General features: G+C 27.4%; 1 protein-coding gene across 13 annotated transcripts in view; it reads right to left on the reverse strand.

The window, feature by feature from the left end:
* Positions 1 to 19,794, reverse strand: part of LOC123260606 (glucose transporter type 1) — a 57,865-nt gene extending 38,071 nt beyond the window's left edge. For 6 of the 13 annotated variants that reach the window (XM_044721811.1, XM_044721803.1, XM_044721807.1 and 3 more), the window contains exon 1: positions 2,031 to 2,379. The gene's annotated coding sequence lies outside the window, so the exon portion shown is untranslated. Of the gene's footprint in view, positions 1 to 1,487; positions 1,703 to 1,779; positions 1,870 to 2,030; positions 2,382 to 18,771; positions 19,297 to 19,427 lie in introns of those variants that run through there. The other 7 variants (XM_044721814.1, XM_044721805.1, XM_044721809.1 and 4 more) reach the window with 5 other exon arrangements.
* Between the last annotated feature and the right edge of the window lie 6,464 nt (positions 19,795 to 26,258).

The raw sequence follows: 26,258 nt of genomic DNA on the forward strand, positions 1-26,258 counted from the left end.
ACAAAATTTTCCTTTCTCTCTCAATTATTTAAATCATAAATAACTATCGCTAAAAAATATCAAGCCTAATTTACGATAAAGATATACCCGTCACTAAATTTTTCTTAGTCTCTTAATTATATCAATTAATTTTTGACATATAATCACATTTACGGGTACAAAACAAAATAAATAAATAAACAAATTTTGTTTATCGCTAAATTCGAATCTATTTATAACTACTTCGAAAACTTATCATAATAAATAAACTATTTTAGAGAAGTATATAAAACATTGAAAAGGCACAACTTCAGGTCAAGACCGTTCCAACGATACTAAATTTAACCATAAAAACCCTTTTTATCATATAAATACACTGACCACAAAATTTCGCTTATTCTCTTAATCATATAGACTAGCAACCTTGTAGTCACTATGTGACTGCCGTGACTTGTGAACTATAAATAAATAAAATTTTGCTTTATTAAATACTGACTTTTGTTAAATTGCACTGTACTTTTTTAACTATTGACGTTTTTAAAGATATAAGCTCATACCGATGTTACACTCATCAAGAGCTTTCATTTGAGTACCCACATGCATTTTGATACATTTTTCATATATTCATATATATATAAATATATAAAATATATAAAAAATTGATGTAGGTACTCAAATGAAAGGTCTTGATGAGTATAACATAGGGACGAGATTATATCTTTAAAAATGTTAATAGTTCTCGAGATACAGGGCCATTTTTTAATTATGTATCTAGAGATAGAGCACTTTCAAAATCGATTTTATCATATAGAGCGCTTAAAAAATCGATTTTATCATATGACTATCCTGGACACCAAATTTTTCTTATTCTCTTGATAACATAGATTATTTGATAGCTGTAGTTATTTTTTTCTGTTAAAATTTTTCAATTATATAATAATTATTTAGCTCTAATTATTTTTTCAAAGGATAATCTAGTGTCCTTGGTTTTAAGTGATACTTTTTTCTGTTTACTGAGTATAAAAAAAAGTTGTGCTAAAAAACTATAAAATCAAGAATAAATAAAATTCAAAGCGAGTTTTTAGTACGGATTCACTTTGTATTACCGAAAGTTCTGAAGTTGAAACTAAATCACTCCGCGTACGGAGTAAATAGAGAGTTTTTTCAGTGAAGTAAATGTATATTTCATTAAAGTTCTCATTCACTCAGATCACGGAGTTTTAATGTTGAAATGAATTTATATTTTACCGAAATTGTTTCTATGCAAAGTAATGAATAAATTATTTACTACTTGTCCTAATAATTAGATTCTAAAAAAGTTTTTTTAATTTTCAAGACACTTTACATTAATTCAATAACAAAAAAAATAATTTTTATCGCTTTAAGTTTACTTACGTAATTATAATTATAAATAGACAACTGCTTATAATTATTTAAAATTATCTTATCAAAGTATTAAAATATAAAAAGATTTTTTCTAGTGATTAAAATTCTAAAATAGTACTCACAGCATTATGATGATTAAGAAAGGAATTTGCTAATAAGCAAAGTGTTTAAATTTTATCCAAGTCGGTTGATATTCTCCGGTTAAATTTTAGCTTTGCTGAATATAATCGCGAGGAAACTGGTGCGTGAGACAAATTTGTAAGATGACAATAACAGGATTGACTGACAGCAGTCGAGAGAAAATTAGACGAGATGAAACGACGGAGGATCCTGCGAGGAATTGGAGGAGATATAGTAAACGGGATAAAAAGAGAAAGAGAAATGTGAGCAAAGAGAGAAAGTAAAGATTTCAACCTCGGCTATGTTAAGCACTCTTGGAAAATGTCGGCTGAAGCATTCATTTGCGCCTGTTTCCGTGATAATCAACTTGGTAATAATTGTCGCATTGAATATTCATACTTTACATTTAAAATATATCATTATGATAATAAAAAAAATTAATAATTATAATAATAATAGCAGTAACGAACAACGGCTGAATTTTAATAATTAAAAAAATAAAAACTATTTTAAATCCTTCGTTAAATATTTCAACCAAGACGTACCGTGGGACGATAATTACAGCAATAGATTAAAAATACGCACTTTAATAATTGCAGATTTAATGATAAATTACGTAACTCCAGAATCATTAATTACTTGATTCAATAGTGTAACATAAATTATCATTTATTGCACTGATTTTACATTTTTACACTCTAAAAGTTTACTATTAATTATCATAAACATTATACAAATTAATTAATTAGCTAATTAATTAATGGAGATTTGTTTAATCAACGAACCAATTTCATTAAGAACGAAATGGTTTTTACAGACAAATATCGATTAAAGTGACAAAAAGCGCGAACCGAAATCCGTGTTGTCTGACTGGCAAGGCAGCATCTACTAATCAGTAAGCGGTGCTTCAAGTCACGAGTGGAGCTGAATAAAAGAAATACAAAATATACACAAGAGTATCCCTACTCTTATCTGCTCGTACCATATAAAATATGTACAGTAATACCAAGTCCGGTAACTAGAATCAGACAGAGACAGCTTGGCGTATTACTGCGCGTATGTTTGTATATGGGATATATATTACGAATTATAAGTGCGACAAAGAGGCCACGAGTCTGACTGGTTCAACAGCAGCATGACTGATGCAGTACGCTATCTGCTGCCAGTCAATCTCTTTATTTATGTTTTGTGTGAGTACTTTCGTATTGTGATGGTCAATGATTCGCTTACCGACTGACCGATTGATTGTAATTCTACCAATTGATACGGTTCACTTGATTTTCAGAAAGTAAACGGTCGATAGCCTGGTTTCTTATTGAGGTGCTAACGTTCATTGACCATACAATGCTTGTAATTATTCAGTAGAGTCAAAAGATCATAACGACGTTCTAATTAGAAAATTGCACTGATAGAAGGATTTGTTTATAGTTAAAAAGATTTGTTAATATTTAACAAATCATTTATTTGAAGCCATTTGTTAGTCCTTAACAAATATTTCTTAGTATTTAAAAAGATTTATTAATATTTAATAAATGAATATCAGATTTATTAAATACAAACAAATCATTTTAAATACTAAGAAATATTTATTTAATATTAAAAAATGGTCTCTAATAAATGATTTGTTAGCTATTAACAAATATTATTTAATACAAATAAATCCTTCTATCAGTGTGTCTTACTCCATTTTAGAGAATCTTCTATTTGTACGAAAAAATAATTAGTTCAAAATTTATTATCACTTTAAAAAATAATTTAATATCTAATAGAGGTATAATATTTTTATTTGGATCATTAAAATAATTTATTAATGTATAATTAGACTATTGCTACATCAAAATATTAAAAAATCACCCTCTAAAAAATAAGGAGAGACCAATTGGTAATTAAACCATCGATAAATATATTTTACTTTATAATTTTTTAGAGCTTGTATTGTTTCTCTAATTATTTTCGAGAAAAGTTAAGAATTTTTTTATAAATTTATATTATTTAATTTATTCTAGAAATTTATAAATCTACACTGAAAGAAGGATTTGTTCATAGTTAAAAATATTTGTTAGTATTTAACAAATCATTTATTAGAGACCATTTTTTAGTATTAAAAAAATATTTCTTAATAGTATTTAAAATGATTTATTTGTATTTAATAAATCTGAAATTCATTTATTGAATATTAATAAATCTTTTTAAATACTAAGAAATCTTTGTTAAGGGTTAAAAAATGGTCTCTAATAAATTATTTATTAAATATTAACAAATATTTTTAACTATAAACAAATCCTTTTTTCAGTGTGTATTGCAAGTTTTAGATACTTAACATTAATAAAATATTTTATTTTTCATAAAATTCTAACTAATAAAAAATTTTGGAAAAAATTTATTTATTTTGACGATTAATTTTTCAATGTTCTGTTATTTTGCTGAAATTTAAAATATTACTATAAAATTTTATTCCTCAAAGCAATTTTCTCTGGGAAATATTCCAAACATTTGTCTACTAAAATAAAATCCCAAAAATTTAGGTTACGACCTTTGAGAGCTAAGGTCAGGACAAACATCCGACCCTGATAAAACTCGAAAGAAAGAAATAAACAAATTTAAGCTTGTATTATCTAACATAATATTTTAAATTGAGTTAATATTACATCTCAATTTTTTTTATATAATAATATTATTACAGTTTCAATTATTTAAGCATCAATAATGGCATTGTTTTCTCACTATTATCATTGCAATAGGTTGTGTCATACACATCATGAATAACATGACTAAGATAATATCAAAGTCAGACTAACACGTTATCACCGCAGGCTATTGCCAGAATGATATAACATAATGAGCGAGTAAAAACCCAGAACTTTAAATAATTGTTGTTTTTCTTACATTAATTCTATTATAAATTCAAATTTATTACCAGCGAGTTATTAAATCTTATATAAAAAATTATTATAATTATTATTATTCCTATGAGTACCACAGAAATGCGTAAAAGTTTCACAATAAAAAAAGTATTTTTTTATTTCCTTTTTTCATAAACTTTTTACCAGTGAAATTATAATATACTAAAAAATATGTAATTAATAACTTAAAAGTTGATCATGAGCATGCCGTAATATTTTAATTAAAATAATTTTTTATTCTATAAATTTTCTTGACTTTCCACTAGGAGTTCTATTCCCGTGACCTCAAAATAAAAAAGATACAAGAAATACCTCGAGGAGTTTAAATAAAAAAAAAATCTATAAATTGTCTACTCGTCGATTCAACTTCACGAGTGAGCGCCCGGCAAGACAATTTACTCGGACGAGTACATATATATGTGTATAATACGTATCCATACATATATAAAATGTAATGCGATATATACCAGCGAGCTATTGGAAGATTTATAACTAAAGAATTCAAGGATATCCTCGATGAAAATACTTGACACACGAGAGTATAAAGTAAAAGGGGATAATATAATCCCGGCTATCTTATTGTCAGTGTGCTCTACATATATATCAACATATATATCTATTCATGCACGATAGTGGACTGTCAGTTGCAACATGACCATTTATCATAACAAAAAGTAAATAATAAATAAAAATATCTGAAGCGATCGCATCATTAATCTAAAAATATGAAACCTCCCTAAGTATGTTAGCATAAGGTGAAAATCATCGGGTATATGTTAGGTACACTTATATATACTTGTTATTTATACTATACTAGATCTCGACTATGTTTTTTTGCTCAAGAGCCACCACCACCCGAGCAGGTGCACCACAGAAGAGGTAACTCAAACTACTAGCACATATTCATAAGTTACATAGGTAACAACTGGGAATATATGCCTCGCTGTGATACGATGCTGATGCTTCTGGTGCCGGTACTTACATTAGCTGGATAGGAATATATATAAGCCACACTATCCAGAAACCGCGGTTACCTCACACTGCATAGTATAAAGACATTCCCAGAGGGAACTGGATGAAAGGGATGAGATGACATTATATGTATAAGGGGATGAAAAATTATTCTTTGGTTTTCATTAATAATCCCTATCGTCTTAATATTTAGATTTATGGTAATATATAATCTTTCATGTGCTTCTACGGAGTTTTTCTTCTTTCGGCCGATTTTGACACCAGGAAGAAAAGCCGATAAATTTATGATGTATAAAAAAAGTTATCTGTTAAATTTTAACGCTAAATCACTTACCACTTATCGATAGCAGTTTTTCGGGCTAAATTTTTGATATTCATACGCAATCGGTAGATTAAAATTTTATTTTTTAATTTTTAGAGTGATTGTAAAAGTTGTAAAACATTGATTGGATATGATTTACGAAATAAAAGTTGAGTAATAAATATCTCTATGAAAAAGTTATGGAATAATAATGAGATTACATTAATGTGAATAAATTTTGAGTGATGTGTAAATACTTTGTAAGTTTTCGGTGACGAAGATTGATTAGTTTTTTATTGTTTTATGGTATATATGGCTCTATTTTTAATGTAATTTACATTAAAAAGTCTTTGACTGTCCAATAAAGGGCATGGAATTAAAAATAACTTTATTATTGTCAAAGTTTTGTTTTTTTTTCTTTCGAATAATCTATATTATTAAGAAAATAAGCAAAATTTTGTGGCCAGTGTATTTATATGATAAAATGGGGTTTTATGGTTAAATTTGGTATCGTTGGAAAAGTCTTGACCTAAGTCTAAATACATAAATGAAAAATGACCTTGTATCTCGTGAACTATTGACATTTTTAAAGATATAAGCTCATCCCGATGTTACACTCATCGAGACCTTTTATTTGAGTACCCACATCAATTTTTCATATATTTATAGATATTATATGTATGTATATATGAAAAATATATGAAAATGCATGTGGGTACTCAAATGAAAGCTCTTGATAAGTGTAACATCGGGATGAGCTCATATCTTTAAAAACGTCAATAGTTAAGAAAGTACAGTGCAATTTAACAAATATCTTGTGAAATATTGACATTTTTAAAGATATAAGCTCATCCCGATGTTACACTCATCGAGACCTTTTATTTGACTACCCACATCAATTTTTCATATATTTCATATATATATATATATATATATATATATATATATATATATATATATATATATATATATATATATATATATATGAAAAATATATATCAAAATGCATGTGGGTACTCAAATGAAAGCTCTTGATAAGTGTAACATCGGGATGAGCTCATATCTTTAAAAACGTCAATAGTTAAGAAAGTACAGTGCAATTTAACAAATATCTTGTGAAATATTGACATTTTTAAAGATATAAGCTCACCCCGACATTACATTCATCGAGACTTTTCATTTAAGTACTCACATCAATTTTTCATATATTTCATATATTTATATATATGTATATATGAAAAATATATCAAAATGCATGTGGGTACTTGAATGAAAGATCTTGATCAGTGTAACATCAGGATGAGCTTATATCTTTAAAAACGTCAATAGTTAAAAAAGTACCGTGCAATTTAACAACAGAGATTATTTAATAAAGTTAAATTTTATTTATTTATAGTTCACAAGTCACAGCAGTCACATAGTGACTGCAACGTTGCTAGTTTATATTAAAAACATGACTATGCAAATTCATTAAAAATAATATATGGTTGAAAATGAATGTTTTTATCTATTTTCAATGTATTTTAATTATAAAGGTATAAAAGATATAAACGAAAAGTTAACTATTGAAAATATATTTTCTAAAGTTTTATGTATTATTCATTTATTTTTTTAATAAGTTTTTTTCATACACTGTTAAAAAAATTAACTTGATTTCTAAGATTAAGAATTTTTCTCTCAAATCAATTTTTTTTTTTCAGTGCAAAGGTTAATTTGATAAAACAAGTAATAAAACATACAAAGTTCTCTTATATAATTCATGATAAATTCCCTCGGATAAATTAATATAATATCAACGATGAAGACGTCAGCTGAAGACACCTAGATTAACAGTAGTCCTACAAAATTTGATTTAGCTTAAATTCTCGGAATGAAATCAATTATAGAGTGTCCATGTGTATTTAATATAACACCGGAAAACTTGATAACAGTTGACGGGCATACAGAGACGAAAGGCACGCGGTTAAGACCGCAGGGATTCCAGAAAGGAAAACTTCGTGCCTCATATTATGTATACATCTGTCTATCTATACATAAACTCCCTCAAGTTTAATCTCGACTGGGATTTTGAGATCGATAACATGCTGTATAGTAGTAAAGCTCCACTCTGAGTATACATAGTATAGAAGAACCAGAACCAGAACTATAACCAGAGTTTGTACGACGCCTCTAGCAACCGAAAGAGAGCTAAAGAGTCTGTGTACACTAAATGTGTCTACGTCTGTTGTGCGCGCGCACAATGTGTGAATGTTTAAAACTATTATAACTCAGAATGGCAATTTTACAAAGAACAGGAAATCTCGGTAATAACTTTCTAAGAAGAATTACTCTTCGTTAATACCGCGCTGACAGCCGGCTTGGAAAAATAGCTTGTAATGATACGATATTAATCAGAATCACGTACTTAGTATTGTTGCAATTGAATTGAATTTATCATCACCACTATTGCAATGGGAAAAATATAAAATATATTGAAATAAAAAATTCTTGTTCTCAAGAATTTATTTTATTAACACAAAAATATATTTTTTTAAATTTTAAACAATGTGTTTTTTGTCTAAAAAATTCTTTCTTGTCTAAAATAATAAGCAAAATTTTGTGGCCAGTATATTTATATGAAAAAAAAATGGGTTTTATAATTAAATTTGGTATCTTTAGAAAGATATTGACCTGTAGTTGTGCCTTTTCATGGTTTCATATCATTCTGACCAATAGTCAATTTATGATGATAAGTATTTAGGCTGCATTCGAAAATGCTCTATCTCTAGATACATAATTAAGAAATAACCTTATATCTCGTGAACTATTGACATTTTTAAAGATATAAGCTCATTTTGATGTTACACTCATCAAGACCTTTCATTTAAGTACCCACATCAATTTTTCATATATTTATATATATTACATATATGTATATATGAAAAATATATTAAAATGCATGTGGGTACTCAAATAAAAGCTCTTGATGAGTGTAACATTAGGATGAGCTTATATCTTTCAAAATGTCAATAATTAAGAAATGACTTTGTATCTTGTGAACTTTTGAAATTTTATAATATATAAGCTCATCCCGACATTACACTCATCGAGACCTTTCATTTGAGTACCCACATTGATTTTTCATATATTTCATATTTTTATATATATTACACATATGTATGTATGAAAAATATATCAAAAATGCATGTAGGTACTGAAATGAAAGCTCTTGATGAGTGTAACATCGGCATGAGCTTATATTTTTAAAAACGTCAATAGTTAAAAAAGTACTATACTAAATTGCTGATTTTAACAAATTTTTGAATAAAAAAAAAATTTTTTTTCTCAGTAGTCAAAAAAGGACGAAAAGTTGTGTGCCTAAGAAGGATTTATGGAATGTACGGTAGACATTAAATGCAATAATGATTTTTATAACTTCATGACTTATTTATTCGTAATTTTGTCGGGTGTTGATGGATGAAGAATGATTGGATAATAGCCGCAAAAAATAGCAGAGAAGGAGGGCACGACCTTGCAGGGTGCGCTCAATTTCACGGTAATTGACACGGAACTGCTGTGCCGTTTAATTGCCCGACGATTAAACTACGCTGTTTTTTGTTCGTGCTTGTTTTTTATCCTGTTGAAATAGTATATACACGATTAACAAAACTCACTGGGTGAATTTTTACGTGGATAGTTTTATTATTTTCAGTTATTACTTGTTTTTAGTTTTTTCAAAATTAAACATGCACATACAGAATTTTTCTAGCTCTTCTATTCACCGAGTCTCCTCGCGTTACAAATTACTCTATCTGTAGTCAGACTTTTTCGTATATTTTTTCATGCATAAATAATTTATGAATATGTTTATATACGTTATACTAAATTGAAAGTATGATTATAATGAATTTTATTATTAAGCTTTCACTTAAATAATATCAAATTTTATTTACTAATGGATGTTGTTATTTCTAATTTATAATAACAATAATAGTTTAATAAAAAAGAAATATTATTTTCTTATATTAAATATAAAACTCCTGCTGAGTTTTTTCTTGAATTTTTAATTTTTATCAGCGTAAAAAATATTTTAAAAAATTGCATTAATAATTTTTATTCAAATTTTCACTCAAAAAAATTTTTTATACTAATTATTCATCAAAATAAATCTAAAAAATAGTAAAATGAATTTAATTTTCAGTACACTGATAGAAGGATTTGTTTATAGTTAAAAATATTTGTTAATATTTAACAAATCATTTATTAGAGACCACTTTTTAGTCCTTAACAAATATTTCTTAGTATTTAAAAAGATTTATTAATATTTAATAAATGAATATCTGATTTATTAAATACAAACAAATCATTTTAAATACTAAGAAATATTTGTTTGATACTAAAAAATGGTCTCTAATAAATGATTTGTTAACTATTAACAAATATTTTTTTAATACAAATAAATCCTTCTATCAGTGTAATATATCGAACTATCCCAACAAAAAAAATTCGACGTTACTTCCAGAATGAGTTTCAATAATAATCAACGTCGTCTTTCATAAACGATTTTGTCGATGGCTCTAAAAAAATATTATCAATATAAAGAGCAATTTTGATACATTATGCTAATAGACATCTTGAGTAGAAGTGATTTTATCTTACGATATCCATACATAACATACATACACATATATATGGAATATATACGTACGTACATAGGAGCGACGGGATACTTTATTGATGGATGACGTTCAAGAGTGACAACAGCGGCACACTTGAGCGAGCAAGTCTCTTTACTCATAAATATATATGCCAGCATGTCTCTTCTTCCTTTAGCTATACACATACATCCTCCTGTATACACCTATATATCTATGTCTATTTATATGTCTATGTCTATCTTATATAAAATACATCAGGGTTCATGTAGCAGGTATTGAGTTAAAGATACTTGGTGTACACATGTAACCCTAGATAAGAGGATGTATGAGGAGTGATGCGCTAGTGAAACCCAATGTAAAGTAATGGTGTGGATTAATTCCCCAAGCTTTGCTCATATCACTCTCGGGTTTATCATAATTCAAAAATCAATTATTTACAGATTGTCTGAGTACTCTATACTTTTTTTGAATTTTTTATTTTTGCACGGAAAAAAAATTAAATCAAAAAAATAATTCTTAAAAACTTTATCGTGCTTATTTGAGTAGAAGAATTCTTAAACTGATAAATTTTTCTTGGTTTAAGAATTTTTACATTTTGAATTAACTTTATTTTTATTAAATGTAAAAATTTATTTATCGTGGTTTAGTGTCTTTGATAAGTAAGTCTCAATTATAACTCAATTTGGAAACTTCAATTAAAATAAAAATAAAATTTTAGAGGAATAAACCAACGTAAAATAAAGATAAAATTCTTGAGTTTGTCAGGTTCGGATTCTCAATTGTAATAATAAGATCTGAAAGGTTTTTTTTCAACATAAAATAAATATAACATCGACGGACACGAAAATCAATTTTTAAGAAAAGAAAATAATTTTTCAATTGAAGAAAATATTTATGATCTTTCTCATCGTTTATTTTAGTTCAAATAAACCTTTTTTTAGGGTATTTGTTTTCTAAATTGAGAAGTAGGATCTAATTGGGATAACCCACGCGGAAAAAGAAGAAAAATATAAAAATTAGATTTAATACTGAAACGTGGCTGTTTTTAAAAAAATTATAGTTCGAAATAATCTATATTATTAAGAGAATAAATGACCTTGTATCTCATAAACTATTGAAATTTTTAAAGATATAAGCCCATTCCAATGTTAAACTCACCAAGACCTTTCATTTGAGTACCCACATCAATTTTTCATATATTTATATATATTACATATATGTATATATGAAAAATATATCCAAAATGCATGTGGGTACTCAAATTAAAGCTCTTGATGAGTGTAACATCGGGATAAGCTTATATTTTTAAAAATGTCAATAATTAAGAAATTACCTTGTATCTTGTGAACTTTTGAAATGTTTTAAGATATAAGCTCATCCCGATATTACACTCATCGAGACCTTTCATTTGAGTACCCACATCAATTTTTCATATATTTTATATATTTATATATATTATAGATATATATATGTATATATGAAAAATATACTAACAATGCATTTGGGTACTCAAATAAAAGCTCTTGATAAGTGTAAAATCGGGATAAGCTTATATTTTCAAAAACGTCAATAATTAGGAAATGACATTGTATCTTGTCAACTAATGATCTTTTTAAAGATGCGAGCTCATCTCGACATTACACTCATCGAGACCTTTCATTTGAGTACCCACATCAATTTTTCATATATTTTATATATTTATATATATTACATATATGTATGTATGAAAAATATATCAAAAATGCATGTGGGTACTCAAATGAAAGCTCTTGATAAGTGTAACATCGGGATGAGCTTATATCTTTAAAAACATCAATAGTTAAAAAAGTACAGTGCAATTTAACAAAATTCATTATTTAACAAAGCAAAATTTTATTTATTTATAGTTCACAAGTCATGGCAGTTACATAGTGAGGTTGCTAGTATTGTTATAAATTCAATTTTAAATTAAAATATTAATTATATTTTTATTTCCGTGGACAAACAAAAAACCGAAAATAATTATCGACTTGACAAAAGCTAATCGTTGATTTGCATAGGAAAAAAAATAGTGAAATACATGTTAGGTAGAGAGAGCATGCTCTGTTGCCCTGTCAACAGCAAGAACCGAAGAGAATTGAAATTCAGTACAATATAATACGATAGCGTTAACATAACATCAAAAGAGCTGAGGATGGGGAAACAGCAGATACTACGATATAATAACAAGTAGAGACTCTAAAGAAGATTCTATTCGACGGAGGCCAGATATTAGATCTGGGAGCGGACATAAATGTGATAGGCGATAGAACCCGTGACGCAGAAGCTTATCTAAGATGTTTTAGATGTGGCTTTATTACTATTATATATTCTCAACTCGAATAACAATCTCAACTCACAAACATCGAGGTTATATTCGATAACTAAACAGTTGTATGTGTGTATATATGAGCAGGTAATTGCGTTATATTACATCAGTTGACCCCTAAACGAGCTACCAAACTCTGCATACTAATTCCGAGCGCACGGGTCTATAAACTAGACCCCTACAGAGGGGTTGCTACAGAGAAAGGTACAACTACAACTACAACTACAACTACAACTACATTTACAACTACAACTTGTACACGGAAATTTTACGCTACACAGACATAACATTAGATTGCATTAATAGAGGGCGTTGCTAAATTATTTCGGGTGACCTTTCTCGCATGTATAAGAATCTTCCATTCGCTTATTATATAGGTGCAGTGGTTGGTGCAGTGCAATCATGCGGTTTCACTGCTCCTATCCGCTGCCGAAACAGACCTCTATTATATGTTCTATGTTCTGCTTTACTCGTACTTATATTACTCGACTAGAGACTAGACTAGACGGCAAACTGTTAAACAGTAAGCTGTTAAATGTGTTATTAGTTATTATATTATTATATTATTATTATTATTATTATTATTATTATTATTATTATTATTATTATAGAGAGAAAGAGCTTAGCGCGAATTTTAAGTCTGACGGGGTGTGGGTCGTCTATATACGAGTATGATAGCTAAGTGTTAATTAATATCTGACTTTATATAATATATGAGCAGCAGCTTATGTTTAAATATTTTGTTTCAGTAACTAGTTTGCATTTATATTAAGCTGGATAGTTTATCACGGCTGAAACGGTGATATGAAATTGTTGCCAAGTTTTATTGCTTTCAGAGATAATGCTAGTTTTTTTTTGTTTTAGTTTAGAAGCTAAATTAAAAAAATTTTTTAGTTTGTTTTTAAGTTTTGGGTAAAAAATTACAGTGATAAATAATAAATTTTCCAACATTGTTAAAAAAATTTTTTAATTAATAGTTAATAATAAATAACTAATTTTTATTGATAATTAAAAAATATTTGACATTTAATGAACATCTTTAAAACTGAATGAATTTATAGAAAATTTATTAATTTATTTTATTAAATAGAATTTTAGTATCTATTTAAATTATATGGAGTTATAAAAAAGGTCAAAATAGAATTTAGACACTTACTTTTTATTAAATAGTCTAAATTAATGTTTATTAACACTTAAAACATATTTATTAATTATAAATTTAAACTGCTAATTAAAAATTTTTAACTTTTAACCAATATTCATTAAATGTTAATAAATCGCTTTTCAATAAATGATTCAATAATTTATAAAAATTTATTAAATAATCTGATATTAAAAATAATTTATTAACAGTAAATAAATCTTATTAAATTTTTTTATGTGTAAAAAATTTTAAATTATTAAAATTAGAAGAAATCTGGCAATTTTTTAAATATTTAAACTAAAAAATTATTTTCAAAAAATAACATTAACATTTTTTGAAACTTTCAACATTATAAATAAAATAAATTTTCTGTATCATAATTTATCGATTGAAATAAATTTAAACTACTAATTAAAATTTTTTAACTATTAACCAATATTCATTAAATGTTAATAAATCGCTTTTAATAAATGATTCAATAATCAATAAAAATTTATTAAATTTTTTTATAAGTGTAAAAAATTTTACACTGTTGATATTTGCAGAAATCTGACAATTTTTTAAATATTTAAATTAAAAAAATTATTTTCAAAAAATAGCATTAACATTTTTTAAAACTTTCAACATGATAAATTTTCTTTATAATAATTTATCGATTGAAAAAAAAAAAATTGTCAGATGTCCGATACCAATAAAATTTTTTTTCCTCACGAAATTACAAAATAAAAATAGCAATTAACAATTTTACCAAAATTCCATTGAATTCTCATCTACCCTCAGCAAAAAATTCTCTAAAAGAAATTCCCTACCAAAAGAACAAAAAGGAATAAAAAAAAAGCAACCACCTACAGTGGATTAAATTCCGTTTGATGTAATTACAGATGTACTACTGAAACGTACAATACCATTTAGATACGATCTACTCGGGTAGCCTTCCGGTCGTTAGGAAATGTTGATTTTAAGGTCTCTGCAATGCTCGGGGTATCTCATTACCGGAAACCCGAGGAAAGTTAACTTTCATTAGGATGAGGATCATATTCACATCATCCCAATTCTTACATTAAAGTTCATCAAGTGACCCTTGTCCCCCTTCCATGTATTATACTTTAACAAACAGCCATCGCCACCAGCTATATTATACTCCTGACACGATCACGATGCACTACTCCTATAAACCACTGATAAATATAAAATCCAGCACAGCACAGGTTATTGCAAGCCAGCAGCACACCTTCGTGCACTTTGAAAATCAATTATTCCCTCTACTCTTAGTTATATACGCTATACCTCATTCATCCTAAATAAATCGTTCTATTCGTTCTTTCTTCAATAGAAATATTAAATAGAAATAGAAACTCACCCTCGCCTTTGTCATCTTCCCAATCATTTTCATTTTACTATACTACAATATATTTATATACATTACTTTTATTATATAGTATTTACTCTCCCCATCTTTTATTTTCTCCTCAGCCCCAACTTTAACTCAAATTATTTTTTTTTCTCGTTGCACATTTTCCCAAAAAATCTATAGAAAAAAAATTAAAGACCGCAAAATAAAAAAATGACTTGATTATTAAAGAAAAATTTTTTCTTCAAAATTTCATTCTTGTTTTAAGTAGTTCAATTCTTTTAACTAAAGAAATTGATTTTTGAATCAAGGAATTTGGTTGTTTTCAAATAAGATATTTATAACTTTGCCCAAGAATTTCTTTCTCTTAGATAGACGGTAACATTGGTTCAAAATATGACCGACTTGTTCCAAGTATGGCGCGACTCTTGAATTAAGATATTATTTTACTTGTTTTAAGCTTATAAATTTTTGTATTTTTGCTATTTTCTCTCCCATGAAAAAAAAAATATAATTCGAAATATATAAAAAATATATTAAAAATCTATACAAAATATATAAATATATAAAAAAATATGTATAGTAAATATATTTTAAATAACTAAATTTTGGCCGATTTTCATATATATTTTAGATATATCTTAAAATACATAGCTAAAAATATAAAAAAAATATATTTGAAATATATAATTACAAATTATTACTTATAATTTTTACTTCGTCCGAGTATGGTCTCGGTAGTAAGAATATAATAATATTTATACAAATATAAATAATGCTGTGAAGCGGGAAAGAATAGGAGTTACGGTAATTATTACGTGAAGCTTTCCACATTCACGTAACAGGATATTGGTAGGAAAGGATTGAGAAAGGAATGTGGAGAGGATCATCTTAATGTGAGTTTATAGAATATGCGAGAAAAAATTATTAGATAGCTCGGACTGGGATTCGAACCCAGAGCCTTCCGAAGACATGTCGGCTACTCTACCATTTGAGCTATCCGGTCTATACTAAATTTCCTTTCGCTAGTTCTATATACATTAAGCCACACCGTCCATCTTACGTCAAGCATTTTTACAAATATAAATAATGCTGTGAAGCGGGAAAGAATAGGAGTTACGGTAATTATTACGTGAAGCTATAACCAAATATATACTTATACCATCTTTGATTGTAACAGTTATAATTTATAATAATTACAATTATTATTTTCAATAGTAATCGTTACCATTATTAATAGTTACTATTACAATTGTCAATGATACCACCTATTATTTTGTTACTAATTTAATTTATTACCATTTTAGATAGTAGGAGTTACTATTTTTGTATAGTAGGTAGTATAATTAATTTTTCTCCGTGTATTTATTAAAATGTCACAGTAGGTCATAAGAGTAAGCGTGTGGGTTAAGATATTTATTTAAACCGATAATTGGTGATGTTGGAATTAAAATAGAACGACAGATGGGTGTCCGCAGTCACCCGAGGTCAATCAAACTCTGACGCGCACGATGGGCAATCGGACATCACCAATGCTCGCTACTCTATATATCTCACTCAAATCCACTGTATAAAGCTTTATGTATGTATATAGATCTACATAGCTTATATATAGGTATGTGATACACTTTACGGTGGATATAGGTTTATATGGGACGTGAAACAGTATATCTGCTCTCTGCTCGCAAACTTCACTGGTGAAACTCCCAAGCCACCAGTTTTGTCGCAGGACAACTTAATCGCTTTCTATTTCTCGCTCCCTTATTCGAACCTCTTCCTGTTCTGTACCTACTACATATACATTTATACATTTATATAGATCTATTCGTATATACATCTCCTTTTAATGATATATACTATTGCCAATAGTTTGTCTATTCTCACAGAATTTATATATGGGGAGTTCACTTCTTGTAATGATACAAGTTATATCTCATGTTATCCACGATAAGTCCTTAAATTACATTTTCATCTTCAATCATTTATTATTATTTATTATTAAGGCTTTTTGTACTTTCTTATAAGTACAAATTTAATAGATCTGAGAAGAGTAATAAATAAAATAGTCATTTATTATTTTTTTCATGCTGAGAAGATTATAGTGTATTAGAGAAGTTGAAAAAATTTATTTGGGAATTTGTTCATATGTGTTCAAAATTTTTTTATAGATCTTAAATATATAATATATATTTTCAATATTTTTATGTAGCAATAGTTAAATTATAAATTATTTAAATGATCCAAACCAAAATATTATACCTCTATTAAATGTTAAATTATTTTTTAAAATAATAATAAATTTTTAACTAATTATTTTTTCGTATAAATGAAAGATTTTATAAAATAGAGTTAGACAATTTGCTAATTAGAACGTCGATATATATTTAAGATATATAAAAAAATTTTGAACACATATGAACAAATTTTCAAATAAATTTTTCCAACTTCTCTAATGCACTATTAAAAAATAATAAATGACTATTTTATTTATTACTCTTCCAAGATCTATTAAATTTGTACTTATAAAAAAGTACAAAAAGCCTTGATAATAAATAATAATAAATGATAATTTAACAAGAAAAATTATACTTTTTTTTATGTATGTTTAAAAAATAAAAATGGAAAAAAAGTACTTTGAATAAAATAAATATTTTAACAATATCTGAATTTTAAATATTTTGTATATGAACAATAAATTTTTTTTTATGAATTAAAAATATATGTCATGTATATTTATATGGGAAAGAAAATTTTGATTGATTTTTATTTATAAATTTTGATATTTTTAAAAATTTACTGTATTTTTATTGTTAAAATAATCCTTTAAAAAATTTTAAACGAAAACAATACCAATTAAAATTAATAAAAAGAATTGGATATTTTATTAAATTTAAAACAAATTGAGAGAATTAAATTTCACATACAATGTTTTAATATCGATAATAATAATAATTAATAAATTGATTAACTAAGAGCGAATAAAAGTTTTAGGCGTGTCCTCATTAAACTAAAAACTACCCATTTAAATATCGTAATATTTATCTATTTATATATTTATATAAAAAAAAATGTAACAAAAAACATGTAGAGTAATTTAAACTGCCGACGTTCGTCTATAGAAAGGTATCGATTGGTTTAGTGAACTCGTAACACTTGTATCCGTGATTTCACGAGGTCGTTTCGTTTGAGTCTGCAAATCGAACACACGATTCTTATATTTTAAGACAAAGTAACACAGTGTGTTGTTGTGCAAGCCATATAACATAATGCCTTGCAATTCACTAACAACCCCGTCAATATTACCCGCAATAACTTTCCCGAGCAAACACACTTGCACAACCAAAAACAGCGCTAACGATTAATAATTACAGGACAATGTAATTAAAAAAAAAAAAAACAAAATTGAATATTTAAATAACATAATTTATAACCAATAGAGCAACACCCAACTCGCCCTCTGGATCCAATTCGGATCTTGTGCGTCACGACCTTGTCTCGATAAAAAATAACCGATAATAATAATTTAGCATTTATCGCACGCATTTGAATTCATGGTGCGTTCAATAATTTTTTTTTTTATTGCGCTAAAATTAAAAAAAAAAAGGTATAATAGTCATAAGCAAGTACCTACCCAGTTGAGTTGATTTTTCCGGGCTGGCATTACCGTGGAATTGAGGCCGCGTTTAAACTGGGTGTTTTAACCTGGCGGTTAGCAGTGATGTAGTTGACAGTATTTATTGAAACACCACCGACGGCTGTCAAGACACTACTGATTACAAGTACAGTTACAGCTAAAACTCTGGCGAGTATCAGAGCTCCGGTTATTATTATTGTTATACCAGTAGTAATAATAATATTAATAATGACAATAATAACAACAACAACGCTGCGATCATCAGCAGTTGTAATGAGTGGTAGTAGTTGTTGCGGTTGTAATAGATAACTGACGTTGCCAGTGACAACTTTTGAATGATAGACTGTTGTTATCATCGCAGCTCTTCTCGTTAAATTTTTTATAAATTTTCCCCATATTAATAATTTAAAATCACTTTTCTTTACAAGTTTTTTTTCTTCTATAAAATTTAAATTGTCACTCCAATCACCGCTTTTTCTTACACACGACATCGTACATCTTCGCGAGCTTTTATTTCTTCAGCTAACAAACCAGAAGTATAAATATACATTAGGAGATTTATTAATTACCAATTTACCCAACAAACAATTTAAAAAAAATATAAAAATTAAAATTATTCCTCCATAAACTGACGATTAAAAAAAATCACACACCCCCGCTTAAATCTCACTGCGGCCCCGATGGATTTACAGAAGCAGGTTAGGAGAAAAATAGAAATAAAAATACCACCGCGCTCAAGACGACTGATTTGTTATTATTATTATTTAAACTAATAACAGTAATAACAATAATATAAATTATTATTATTATTATTTAAATAAATAATCAAACGGAGTGGGACGTGGGGTGAAAGCACACACGAAATACAAAATAGCAATAGTAAAGTGGACGGGAAAGGCGGTGGTCCGTCGAACAACGTTGGGCACTCTCCCTGTCTAGTTGACGTCCGGCTCGACGGTGGCGACGGCAGGAGACGACGCCCCAACTCGACGGTATCCTCTCAACTCGACTCGACTCAACTTTGGTTTGGACGTAAAGCGCGAGTAGAGCGACGGTACGACCACCAGACTCGATATATAGATATAACCATCTACGGGGATAAATATATGGAGCAGCGACAGCGATTCGCGCAGTGCTGTGCCTCGTGTACACGCATGTTGGGTTTATTCTAAGGGTGCAAGTCCGTACGCGCAACCCCTAGCCGGACCAATCCCGTCTATGTGTGCCAAAGTGTGGGTGTAGGTATTGTATGTAAATAATATAAAACTCACACGCTTAAATTCGGAGTATCGATGCCGAAACTCGACCCGGGAAAACAATTGTTACTATTTAAATAAATCATTTTTCTTTAATCATTTGAATTTAGAGTCTGAAATAGCGAATCAATAGTTGTTAATTGGAAAAAAAAAAAAAAAAAAAAAAAAAACGGCGCATAGATAATTGGAGATAAGGAGGGTGGTAATGAGCGGTAATGCGGGGGCGGAAGAACGGAATAGGGGAAGGAAAATAATGAAATAGACGCGGGTTCCGCGAGCTTTTGTAGGCGACCTGGAATCAGCGGTAAAGCTGCTGGAAGGAGGGAGTTAAGGAAGCCCTTGAAATCAATAGCCAGCCGGTACCACCACCCTGCTGATCCCTTCCCGTGGTGTGCTTCGAGAGAGAAGCCGTGGTCGTCGCGCACGGTCCAACCCCTCTTTACTTGATTCGCGAGTGCTGGCACACTCGTCCGTACTCTACACGAGCTTGCAAGCTTCGAGATTCCACCGTGGTGGTAGAGTTGCTTTCTCCATGGCTTATATAGAAATTTATGTATGTATTTTACTCGGAAAATTTTCAGTATGTGGATGGATGTTAAAGTTTCCTCATGCTAATTTTTTTTACTCATACTCGTTCTCGTCCTCGAGCCATTACCGTCCGTCTCGCTTCTATTCCGCGGCGGCGAACTTCTTCATATTTATATTTATATATCCGGTGCGACCTTCGGCGAGCCGCATTGCAACCTCGGACTCGAGGTAAATGCAATTCTGTGACCATGCGCCACCTTTTTACCGTCAACTAGAGTGTTTTATCTTAAATGCGCTCGCCTGGGTGGAAACTTTCGGGCTTTTTGTTATCATTATTACTGATTGATATTTATATCAGCTAGGAAATTTTACTATTGGTGATATTTTGAGGATTTATGGAGCAGTGCTAATAAATTTTTGTTTCGGCTGTCGGGTGGCTCCACCTATTTTTACTCGTAAAACATTAAAAAGTTTTTCATAGGGTTTGTTAGTAATAAAAAATATTCGGGTTATTACTTTTGTAAATAATAGTCGGGAAGTATTTTTGGAAGGTTTTGGGTTATTTGGATAAAATATTGGAGCTTTTGGAAGTTAATATGGAGAAGTGATGATGGTAATTGTGGGAAGAAAAAAATTTTTTTGACGCAGGATTGTATATTTTTAATAATTTATTGAAATTATTTTTATTCAATTCAATGGTTTTTTAATTAGTTTGTAATAAAAACAAATTTTGATATTTTTTATTTAGAATTTGATAAATTCAAGGGTTAATTTGAATACATTTTTGAATTAAGAAATTTTTAGAAAAAATTTAATTTTAAAAATAAAAATGATTTTGCTCTTTAATTAAAAACTAAAAAATTCTTTAAAATGATTTTTTTTTGTTAAAATTTTTAATTTGGAACCAAATCAATTATTTTTAATAAATTCTTCAATAAAATTTTCTTTAAGAAATTTAAAAAAAGAAAAAATTTGGGTTAAATATAAAAATGTTTTTGCTCCTTAATTAAAAACTTAAAAACTCTTAAAAATGATTTTTTTTTCTGTTGAAATTTTTAATTTGAAATTAAATCAATTACTTTTAATAATATGTATGAAGTATATGTGTATGACCATATTCATTTATATTATCTTATAGAAATTAAAAGTTTAAAAAACTACTGTAGTTTTATAAACACATAGCTTTAAATATTTAATATATTTAAAATTATATTCTTTGTAAAACACATAATTTTTGTGATACAAATAAAATACTTATTTATCTATCTACTTTCAATAAATTCTTCAATAAAATTTTTTTTAAAAAAGAAAAAATTTAGTTTAAATATAAAAATGTTTTTGTTTCTTAATCAAAAACTTAAAAACGATTTTTTTTGTTAAAATTTTAATTTGTATTTAAATAAATTATTTTTATTGTAATAAAATTTTCTTCTAAAAAAAAATGTATTTTTAATCAAATAGATAATTTCAAAGACTTAATTTAAAATCAATCAAAAAAATCTCGATATTTCCTCAATAAAATAAAAATCTTATTTCAACTCCAGCTGGTTGATTAAAACCAGCAAAATAAATGATCAATAGATCGAAAAAACGTTGCTCTACAAAAAAGTAAACTCGGAGCGATTTGTTTATCCGCAACCCATCTATCTAAGTCGTTGTTTTAAAACCGTCTATCTTAAATGAATCAACTATTTTCCCAGTACAAAGCTGAGGGAAAAAGCAGCGAAACAATTAAATTTTTTAGCGAATCTTTTTATCTAAAACAAAATAAAAGTAAAGTGAAGGCTACTCGTTACCCCTTGTAGTATATTTATATGTACCACAGTACTTGTGTTTCTTTTAGCTTTGAAACACAACTTGACGTGTCGTTTACAGCGTTTGAAGCTTTGACATTATTGCTGAGGGATGAAAAAATTTTTATAGCGCATCTCGGTCTCGTGAGCTTGCAGTAACTTTCAGTCGGATGAAAAAAGAGTGATAAACGAGGAGAAGGATCAGGATCAGGAGGAACGTGATGTGAGAGTTCAGAAAGAAGATGCAAGATAGAAGACATGAATAAGAAGGGTTGCTTGCCGTTGCTACCAAAGCCGCAGTGTCGCCCTCTCATCATATAGATATAAATACGTATTATATAAAAATATATATGTATAAATTTCACCCCAGGAGTTTCTTCCTCTCCCTCCTCTTGCTCTTTCATCCTTCCAGATCCTATCCCGTGTAATGCACGCACGTAGAATGACGCAAAGCGCATAGCACGGCAAGGCCCGCCGTTGACCTACTATTGGGTGGCGGGTCGCAAGCTCCCGTTACGTGCCCTCAAACCTCAAACCCCTCGCAAGCTCACTCTCCCGGATGAGAGACACTATTCCTTCCACCTTATACTTCTATTCCATTCACTATTTTATTTTCCACCTTCCTTTTCCATCCTTCATCTATACTATCTCCCCGTTCAACCCCTTCGCTTCCTCTAAAATGATTTTCTGTACATGAATGCATGTATCTGTGGCACTTTCACGTTGTACTGAGAAAGGAGTACAGTTACGTATATAATAATGGATAAAAAAAACTCAAAAGAAGAAATAAAGTTGAATATCGTATAGGACGGTAACAAAAGCCAAATCATTTGATGGCTCTTGAAAAACTATCTTTTAAAAGGCACTTTTTTACCTTTATCAATAATACCTCAAGAGGCTCCTCCAGAATCATGTTTACCTTAATTCAAATACTGGAGGATAATTGGCGAGTTTTATTTTTTTTCTTTTACTTTTTTTGCTCTGCTAATTACTTTTACGTGTGTCTATTCTGGTAAAATAGCTGATGTGGAAATTTATATCGATGATTTATTGTTTCGGTAATTAAATTTTTTTTTCAGCTCTCTATGGAAAAAAGCAATTAAAAAATTACAATGTAGTAATAAGAGCTTTAAATAAAAAGTTTTAACTTTTAAAATTTATTTTTTTTTAACTGAAAAATTTAAGTTTGAAAATTGAGTTTTTATAAACTCTAAAAAATTTCAAACTTAAATTTAAAATTTTTTTTTTCAACTCTTTATGGAAAAAGCAATTCAAAAATTACAATGCAGCAATAAGAGCTTTTTTTCTAAAAATTTAAAACTTTGAAAATTAAATTTTAATATACTAAAAAATTTAAGTTTGGAAATTAAGTTTTTATTAACTAAAAAATTTCAAACTTAAATTTTTTTTTTATTTTTTGAGCTCCTTGTGGAAAAAGCAATTAAAAAAATTACAATGTAGTAATACAAGCTTTTTTCTAAAAATTTGAAAAATTTTTTTAATTTAGTTTTTATAAACTCTAAAAAATTTCAAACTTAAATATTTTTTTTTTTGAGCTCTTTATGGAAAAAGCAATTAAAAAATTACAATGTAGTAATAAGAGCTTTTTTCTAAAAATTTAAAACTGAAAATTAAATTTTTATAAAGTAAAAAATTTAAGTTTGAAAATTGAGTTTTTATTAACTTTAAAAAATTTCAAACTTAAATTTTTATTTTTTGAGCTAGTTATGGAAAAAGCAATTAAAAAATTACAATATAGTAACAAGAGCTTGTTTTTAAAAATTTGAAAAATTTAAAATTTTGAAAATTAAATTTTTATAAACTCTAAAAAATTTAAGTTTCTAAATTGAGTTTTTATAAACTTTTACTGAGTTTTTATAATTTTTAAATATTTTTTCAGCAAGCACAATTGGAAATTTTTTTTATTAATTTTTAACTATTTAATTTAAAAAATTTAAACTAAGCAGGATGATGAGTTATTTTTGTAACTTGGAATGTAACGACTTAGATGCAAGTTTTTAACATAGAAGCAATTCTTCGATCTGATTCAAGACCTGACGTCATAGAGTCCTGCGGGTATGACCTCGATTCACAAAGTCGTGGCAAAAACCTTGTGCCTCTAACGCAACTGGCTATAAGTTACACGTTACAAGTTATAATTATAATAATATTTTATAATAACGTTTTACATAAATTTTGTTTTAATCGCTAAGTAATCTCAGTACAATTATTAATATTTATAAATAATAAATTTTATTGAATATTATTTAAAATAAATAACATTGCAACTCGCTTATATAGTAATCAAAAATGTGCTAAACATCCTATATCATTTTCCAAGCTATTCCTACATTTATTAAATATTATCATTATCATTATAATTATTATTATTATTTCTCGTCAATTTCCAGTGTGCATAGTTGACTAATTGTAAGTAAAAGTGCTATTTGTCCTGACAATAATAATATACAATAATATATTGTTCTGTATCTCGGTGTCGAATCTTCAATACAAGACTAACAATAAATTATTGCTGATTCATTTAATTATTATTATTTATTTTTCCAGATATTTATTTGACTTATTTACACATTTATAATAAAAGTCAATCGATGGTATATATTTTAAATTTTAAATATTTTAATAGCTAAAAACACGCCCAATATATTTATCACGGATGAAAGCTAGTGAGTCATTATTATTTTTATTTAATATTAAATAGGTGATTTGTCACTTTACATTTACCAAATAAACTAAACAACGTGTACTTATTTATTCTTTAAAACATCTAGTCTTATTTTATTAAATATTTATGTATTATGTATTATATTATAATTATTATTGAGACTGTAAGGTATAAAAACTTGACTTTTTAATTAATCATGACGTTAGTAATGACGTGCTTGACATTAATTTCTTCTTTCAAGTGTACAATCAATTAACTTTACAAGCAACAATTATTTTTACCAAATAATTAAAACCATACTCCGTTGTTTATTATTATAATTTATAATATTCAATAGTTAACTATTAAGACTAGTTGGAAGAAACAAGCGGGCTATATAAATTAAACGCATCACAATTTTAAACAAAAAATAGCCTTATACAAATGTCTCAATTTTTTTTTAATTTTATAAAATTTATTTCATTTTTATCAGCTTATAACTGTCGAAAAAATTTTTATTTATGACAAATATATCTCGTTATAAAAAAATTAATTAATTTTACAGATTTTAAATAATTAAATTAAAAAAAAAATTTTTTTCTATATTTTCAATTGAAAAAAAAAATTGATGAAAATTTTTTGAGATATATTTGTCATAAAAAAATTTTTTGTAGTATTACACAGAAAAAAGAAGATGAAACTGGATATCACCCCAGATTATACAGAGTATAATCCAGATATTACACAGTATATAATCTGGATTTTTTTATCTGTGATAAAAAAAATGTGGTGAAAAAAAATTTCAGATAGTAGCTAAAAAAAACTTAAATTTTTTAATTTTTATTTTTTGAGCTCTTTATAAAAAAAGCAATTAAAAATTACAATGTAATAATAAAAGTTTTGTTATAAAAATTTGAAAAATTTTACTTTTAAAATTAAATTTTTATACTCTAAAGTTTCAAAATTGATTTTTTATAAACTTTTACAGAATTTTTATAATTTTTTAATTTTTTTTTTTAGCAAGCACAATTGGAAATTTTTTTAATAAATTTTTAACAATTTAATTTAAAATAAAAAATAAAAATTATTTTTTTTAGCTACTATCTGAAATTTTTTTTCATCACAGATAAAAAAATCCAAATTATACTGTTTGATATCTGGATTATACTCAGTATAATCTGAGATGATATCTAGTGTCATCTTGTTTTTTTCCGTGTATAAATACGCAAAAAAAATTTTATA

This window comes from Cotesia glomerata, linkage group LG3, assembly GCF_020080835.1.
Source record: "Cotesia glomerata isolate CgM1 linkage group LG3, MPM_Cglom_v2.3, whole genome shotgun sequence".
Taxonomy (NCBI): Eukaryota; Metazoa; Arthropoda; class Insecta; order Hymenoptera; family Braconidae; genus Cotesia; species Cotesia glomerata.